This window comes from Hylobates moloch, unplaced genomic scaffold, assembly GCF_009828535.3.
Source record: "Hylobates moloch isolate HMO894 unplaced genomic scaffold, HMol_V3 SCAFFOLD_8, whole genome shotgun sequence".
Lineage (NCBI taxonomy): Eukaryota > Metazoa > Chordata > Mammalia > Primates > Hylobatidae > Hylobates > Hylobates moloch.
The window spans coordinates 74,246,936-74,255,162 of record NW_026652283.1 but is presented as its reverse complement, the minus strand read 5'-3'; the positions used below and the strand labels follow the sequence as shown (position 1 = coordinate 74,255,162).

General features: G+C 37.0%; 1 long non-coding RNA gene across 1 annotated transcript in view; it reads left to right on the top strand.

The window, feature by feature from the left end:
* The first annotated feature begins 2,795 nt into the window (after nt 1-2,795).
* The window catches only part of LOC116472365 (uncharacterized), a 10,837-nt gene continuing 5,405 nt past the window's right edge, over nt 2,796-8,227 (top strand). The window contains exon 1 of the long non-coding RNA XR_004249077.1: nt 2,796-3,039. This is a non-coding gene — a long non-coding RNA (uncharacterized LOC116472365). The remainder of the gene's footprint in view (nt 3,040-8,227) is intronic.

Genomic DNA, 8,227 nt, shown 5'->3' with positions numbered 1-8,227 from the left:
CTCCAACCTGGGTGACAGAGCAAGACTCCATCTCAAAAACAAAACAAAAAACAAACAAAATAACACCAAACCTTTGTTTCTTCAACTGGACAAGAAGCTAATTGTGATTCTAAACTCAAAAGTTGCTGTGATGACTAAGTTAATACATCTTTCTAGAATAATCCCTGGCATGAATTAAATCTTCATGAATATAGCTATTACTATTAATATTATCACCTTTTTGCAGATGAGAAAACAGGACCAGAGAGGTTAGTTCACTTGCCCAAGGTCACACAGCTCATCAGTGGTAGATATAAAGTGGAAATCCAGGTTGGTCTGTCTTTTCTCCTGTGGATGAGAGGCAGTCTAACACACCTCATCACTATATTTTTCTTGAGCTCCAGACTGTGAAAGCACAGTAATTTTTTTTTCATAGTTCATTTCTTGTAAGCAACTACCACTGCTGGGTAGATCCAGCTCCCAAGGACACTGGACAATCAAGGAAGTATATTTCCAAATCTGCAAATCACCAACAGAATTAAATCTAAATGTCACATTACATCCTGTCTGATATTTGGTCTTCCCTAAACAGACATAAAACTAAAATCTTTTTGGACTGCTTTGCCATTTTCCAAAGCATTTCCCAGACTCTTTCTTCTATCCTGCCTGCAAAGTCCTGCATTAGCTCCTCTCCCTCACGGGCAGCTTGGCACGGGCTATGGTTCAACACATGTGGTCTTCAGTCTACTTTTGCAAGACAGGGTTCCTCAGGCATTCTCTGCAACATATGAAGCTCCAGAGGGCTGAAACTCAAGTGTGGGAAGCCAAGGCTCTGAGGGGCATGTGCAGCTCATGAAGTAGGTGGCTGATGCGAGCAAAAGTATGTCCACCCTGCCTCACAAACTCCAGATTGCACAACTAGGAACTGGAAGGAGATAAACTGAGCCCAAATGAAAGGAGCCCTTTCTTGAATTTAGTGGAGTAAATTAATCTAATCTTACTCCCCTAAAAGTGAGATGGATTAAATTCTCAATTGCTTTGAATTAATCTCTAAATTGCTTCAAGAACATATTTTATAAATAAGAAATTCATGGTGCATTACATAGAAAGCAAGAGATGTTAAAAAAGTCAAACTGGCATTTTTGTATATCTTTGATTTTTTTGTTCATGTCTGTCTTAATCTGCTGCTATAACAGAATACCTGAGACTGGGTAATTTATAAAGAAAATAAATGTACTTGGCTCATGGTTCTGGAGGCTGAGAAGTCCAAGATCAAGGGGCCTTATCTGATGAGGGCCTCCTTGCTGTGTCATCCCATGGCAGATAGGCAAAGAGAGGGTGAGAGAGAAGCGACCAAACTCATCCTTTGATCAGGAGCTTACTCCCACAATAATTAACCCACTCCCATGAAAATGACATTAATTTATTCACAAAGGCAGAGCCCTCATGACCTAATCACCTCTTAATGGTCTCACCTCTCAGCACTGTTACGTTAGGGATTAAGTTTCCAGCACATGAATTTTGGGGGACACATTCAAACCATAGTAATATCAGAAAGAATGGCCACAGTTTCCAACAAAGTTATCTGACATTATTTTGGTAAAAGTTTTGTGGCTCAGAGAATTGTTTTTTCCATTGAGTAAAATTTCAGTGACACTCTATTTGCATAAAATTATTCATAAATACCATCTGTTTATCAATTAAAATGAAAAATACTGTTGTAACTAGATGAGAGTATTTGATTTTGATAAGACATGTAATCTATACATTGTCTAGAGGCTAGGAATATATGTGTGATTTCTGAACCCAGGAATCAGGGCCATAATAAAGATCATCACCTTGGCAAGCTCCACAGTATGGTTTTTATTAGTATTTCCTGTGTCTATGGTGTAGGAGGAGAATACATCTATGCCTACAAATCGAATCGCATTGACCTAAAATATTGCTTGCTTATTAAAAAGTCCAAATTAAATCAAAACAAATTGAATTTACAATTTTCTCAGTCACAGATGGATTCTGCCTCATTTTTATTAGTTGATGTGTGTTTTAACAATTTAAAATTCCTAGCCCTATTAAGATGTCTTTTTACATGCCTGTGACATTACCTGGGAGAATTCAGCTACATGAACATGAAGCTCTAACATTTTATGATTCCAGAATCCAAAAACAATTTTTTTCCTAAAAACAAGCAAAAAAGGGCATGTTTTAAGAATAAATAAATAAAAATATGCGTGCATCATTGGGATATTTTATGTTAAAGCTAGCCATAGCAGATCTTTCTGTGATGTTAATAATTAGTTTCTGATATATCTTGTGTTTCTTTTTAACTCATTTTCTTGTATCTAAAATAAACTTATTTAAGACACAAATGTCCTGCTTAAGCTTAGGTACTTTGGGTGTTTTGAGTCAAACATTGCATTGTCAAATATTATTTCTCTACATCTCTGATAGTTCAATATATTTTTAAAATTACCTTCCTTGTCTCAGAGAGAAAACTCTTTCTTCTCACATTCCAACAATTGTTCTGTGAAAGCTCAGTGTTCGTTGGAGACAGGATAAGGGTTTCTGATAGATCGACCTGGCTTGTACCCTGCAGTGCAGGCTCTTGCCTGTCTGCTAGGACCTAGAGCCGGTAGAGCTGTAACTGCACAGAGCAGACTGCCTGCTACATATAGGCTGGTTTTCGCTGTCTGGGAGAGTTTAGCTCTGCTCTGCATCCTCCGCCTCACCTGGAATCCTGCGTCTATCCTATCCCGTTCCTACGAAATGAATTTAGAACACCAAACATACCACCACAGTTTGACCCTTTTTGGCAATCTTAGAAACCCAAGCCCAGAGTTCAAAGAAATGTGAGCACCTGTATGAAGAGAAGATGGGTACAAAGGAATGAGTGGGGGTTCCTCTTCATCATCCCTAAAACTGCGGCAGTATTTAGCGGCACCATTGATGAGGCTGTTGTCAGAACTGTGAAAACATCTGCCCTGCCTGGCCTCTCAAAGAAAAAGCTTCTACCTCTTAACAGGTATTTCCACAAACTCGCTGTCCACCTCCCTGTTACAGGTTAGTAAGCTGATCAAGCCTTTTATTTGAAAACACGAGGAGACACCTCCTTAGTTAAATAATAAAGAAAATTCAAGATACCCAACACATGCCGAGGAATGAAATAGCTACATCAGCATAACAGATTCTGAGGCAGCATTAGATTCTTTCTGGGCATGTAGGCAGTTTCAACTGAGTGTGCATTTTCCCTGCGACTCAATTTTCCATCCTGAGTTAAATGTCTAAAGGTAGAAGACAGACAAAGATGATTTCCCAAGGTTGCTTCCAGCTTCTAGATCTTGGTGCCTAGAGTTTAAATTATTTTGGTCTTAAAGTGCACCAGCTTATTTCTAAAACATTAAATGTATGATACAGCAGAAGAGTTAATAGTCCTTGAATTTATTACCTCCTTCTCCCTTTCAAGAAATATCTGACATTCTCTTCCAGAGCAGGGGTAATAACCTCATTCCTCTCAGGATCCACAGTGCTAGGCTTAAAGTAGCGGTCTAGCATATTCTGAACTGTCTTGAAATCACACATTTGGATCACTTAATAGTCAGGTTCCTTACAAATGTTAGGCATCCAAAGAGGGCTGAGGATACATCTTCAAAACAGATTATTAAACGATGTAGATCTATGCATCCTGATGCAGATAGATCTCCAAGAGATCTCGAGGAAAAGAAAGTGTGGAACAATACTTTCTTCATATGATTCGGATTATGTTGTTTAAAAGAGAAGCAACCCCAAACTATGTGTTTCTTTAGGTCTGTGTCTCTGGATGCAGATGCATTAGAAAAGCAGCAACAACAGGAATGCTATCCAACGCACTGACGGCAGCCTCTAGGAGAGGATGGACTTGGAACTTCATCTGACTTTGTATTTTTAACAACCAAAACTTATTAATTCAGGACTTGCGTTCCTAAAAGTGAGCAAAACGAAAAAAAGGAGGTATAACAAATTTCTTATCACCAACAGAATCCAGAAAAAATAAGCAGATAGGTCAATGTTGCATAGTTTATGAAAGCAAGGTGGAAGTGCATAAAATCAGAGTGCCGTGGAAAGGATAATGTTGGGGCATTTTTCAAATGCATCTTGTTCGAATGTACTCTGAAAGGTGGTATAAATTAGCAGAAAGTCACCCTAAGGCACAGCAAATGCAAAGGCAGAGGCATTTGAAGGAGTCACTTATTTTAAAAACAAATCTTAAAGGAGCATATTTAAACACAGAAGTTAACATAGATGTATAATTACATTGAAAAATAATTTTCATTTTTGAAATACATCTCCTTTTTGGAATTTAATGAACAGGTGAAAGAGGTTTAGACTATAAAAGGAAAATTCAATTTAAGTTTTAAAAAATTTGATGTTAACGGTTTTTGTGGGGATTTGAAAATTATCTAAAGATTTTGATGAAAATCTCTCCACATGAATATTTAACAAAACATCTACAAAGAGAAATTTTATGTTGGTTGAAAATGGAATTTTTCCACCCACTCTATCAATCTTTTTTATGATTTTAATTAGTATAATATTATTTTAGTGTGAAACATTTCATGGCCACTGCAGAAAATCAGAAAGTACAAAAAGCAAAAAGGAAAAAAATGAAAATATTCATAATTTAACCAGAAATATCTATCTTTGATTATGTCTTTGCTAACCCTCTTATGCATATATGTATTCACATTAAAAATGATATTTTTTTAAAAAAGTTAATGTATTGGAACATTTTTCATGCTATTAAATATTTTAAAACTTAGAGACAAGAAGGCATCCTGTTTATCAAAGTTTTCTAGTTGAAAATTCACTCAACAAAAATCATTTGTAATCTCAAATCACTCACTTCATTTGATCCTCCCAAAATCTGGTGAGGGAGGAGGTGCAGGCACAATTGCAGGGAATGGAGCCAGAACTGTTAACGTTCCTGGTGAGACAGCAAAGTCAGAGAATGTCCATGAACTCCCCAAGTTCATACTCAGCTGGTGAGTAAAGGAGACGGGACCTGACCCCGGGCCTCCTAATAATAAATCCCAAATCCCACCTTCTGGACTATCACACTCCCATGGCTTTCTCCCTTGTACCATTCAGGATTCTGTTCAAATGAAACCTCCTCAAAACCCCTTTCCTTTCTCATCTTGTTCCTTGCTGTCTCTGTGAGGACCATGACAGCAAGTTGGTTTCCACCTGTAGCCCAGCACCAAGCACAGCATCCAGTATATAGTAAATGCTCAACGAAGGTTTGCTGATTGAACACCACACCATGGCGCCACTGGATCTCAACATGACCATAGTTTGGAGAGTTGTCAAAAGAGATGAAGAACATAGGCTCTGACAAGCTGGCATATCTGTTTAGGTTAATCTGAGTAAACAGACTGAATCAATGCACTGGTTGGATTAAATTAAGTTCCTTATTTTTATCTCTAGGGAAAATCAATAAAACAAAAGGAGATTATGAGAAGCAGATAAAACAACCATTATTGAACTAAAAACAAACCCCAAAATAACAGCAGTTGATTTTTTTAAAAAAGTCTGTTTGGTGAAGAAGCAAAAAATAAATCAATAGTTTTATACTATCTAAATAACCAGATGATAGGATAACCGGACTCTTGTCACTTTCTAACCAGCTATTTCTATGTGTATGACAGAAAATATTGGAGTACATCTTTGCAGTTTGTTTATTAATTACTGTCCTTTGTAAGAATGGACCAATAGAAAGGCCCCCTAGTGGCCAGTTACAGATTACATCGCTTTTTGGTTGGCACATTGAAATTTTTTAACTAAAAACAGTCCTGTACACGGCTGCATTTCTGTTTAAGCACTGTTTGTCAAAAGCACTTTTTTTTAAGAAACCAGCTTTTCTCACAAATGTCTAAAAGCTCTACATTTGAAACATTTAGTCTCTAAGAATTCTTTGTCTTTCTCATGTTTACAAGCATAAGTAGTTCCTATATAAAGCTAAAGGAGGGCAAAAACTGTATTTCTCTGTCTATCTTCTCGACTACTTGGTCTATTTTAAGCTTTTTCTTTTTTCTAACTATTTACCCCAGTAATATTCACCCAAAGAAATGTGTAGTCACAGTATATTACTACACATTTCATACTGAAATGTCTTTATTAATAACTTTTCTCCAACTTAAGTTAGTCTCACTAGAATAGTAGTATAGTTTTAAGTTGACACACTTGAAAATAATTTATTTGAATAACTTCATTTTCAAAATGAGATAACTTCATTTTCAAAAATACATATATACTTTGAATACTGTTGGGGTAAATGTGATGTCACCAGGAATTATAATACTGAAAGAAGTTAGTTCTCAAATCTTAAAAACAAAGCAACAAAAACTCAACTTATAGTTTTTGAAAATATATTTTTATTTTGAAAAATAATGTCAAACTGTATATATTTTAAATGTATTTAATATTTATTCTAAAACCCATTTTCTTAAAAATGAAATGTAATATTTGAAGCCTTTCCTGTAATGATAATTATTGTTTTCTGCATTGAGTGGAAACATTTTAATGATCCTTTTAAAGGATGCAGTAAAAACAAAACACGCAACCTTCAACCGATTCCACCTTTGTATAAAGTAACTCTTCTTTCGAGATTCACATTTCATCTGCAGACTGATATGATGCCATGGCATTTCAGGAAATGTAAACGCAAATGAAAGACAGTGATGAAAAATGAGTGACTGATGCGTTTTATTTTGTTATTCTAGTACTCTTCCTCCAGTTTATGCAGTTTATTTTCACTAAGCCTTGTTATCTCTTTTTGTGTATTATATTCCTTTCAATAAATGAGTGGCTTTGATCATTTTTCAAAAATGAAAACACACATAGACCATGTATACTCATATTTTTCTGAACCTGTACAGAACTATGCGAAAGAAAAGAGAACACATCTTTCTCTTTCCAAAACATAGCTGTGTTTCATTGCTAAATTTTTATACATCATAATTTCTAGAGACCTCTTCTTAAATTGTCATTAGCAGAAGGTCATTCTGGCCATGTGAATTATTGTGAGATTTTTCATATACATAAAAAATAGAAAAAGGCTTCCCATTCATGTATTTCAGTCGCTTTCCTAGTTTTGGTTGATATGATATACTTAACATTGGGGCCATTTAGAGATCACTTGTGACTCAGTTAAGGCAGGAATGAAAAACATTTCTTTAAAAGTTTCTTGAACTCAATTAAATGGTATCCCTACCTCTCCCTTCTCCCCTTGCCCTTTTGTAGGAGATGGCATGCTGCTATGAAATATTACTGCCTTGCTTTGGCAACTTTATTTTGGGCTTTAGTTGTGGAGGAAGTGGAAAATTTTAAACATTTTAACCAAACGGATTAAAGAGATCATCTCTGTGCTTCCTTTGCATGGGGTAAAAGGTCAGTTCTCACGCACTTCCAATATCCTACTTTCCCCCAGCCAGTTGGCAGTCTCCATGCCATGCTGCATGTATGGACAACAAGCCTTGAGGTCTTTTCTGTTAGAATATATAATCGCCCAGAGTTAGAAGTGGAAAATGGAAGCCTCTGATCATATGCTCATAAAAGGCAATTTCAGTGTCAGAACAGTGGACTGAATAAATATAGAAAGGATTTATTATGAAGTTCTGTAGTGATGTTGGCACCAGCAGCAAACTGCTGGGCAACATTCTATAGCCAAAATCCAGGAACAAACACAAACATTGAACCACTGTGTTCTTAGTGACAATAAGGAGAGTGGCTTTATGATTGGCTGGCATGGCCACAAAAGACACATGCTGGCATGTTTCAGGACATAAATGATAGACCTGCTGCTGGGAGTTTATAATTATTTAATCAAACCCAGACTGCAGGACCTGGAGACACATTGTTGTCCTCCCAAGAGTGGAAAAAGGACCGAACTCAAACACTGACAGGCTCCAGGGGAACGTGGAGGGGTCTGGGAGTGTAGAGGTGTGTGCTTTCCCTGGCCAGCCAGAGACCAGCACAGGCCCAATAAAGGGTCACTTCCCTTGGGCTACCTCTCCCTTGCAGCCAGGGCTGGTAGGAGATGAGTTACCCATCATCCTCTTGATGTGCTGATGGAAGTGGAATTAATTATGTGTCCTTTCATAGAATGAAACTTATGTCCTGCTCTGAACAGGAAACCACTCATTTGATCCAACTCTTTCTCCAACACACACACACACACACACACACACACACACACACACACACACACACACAC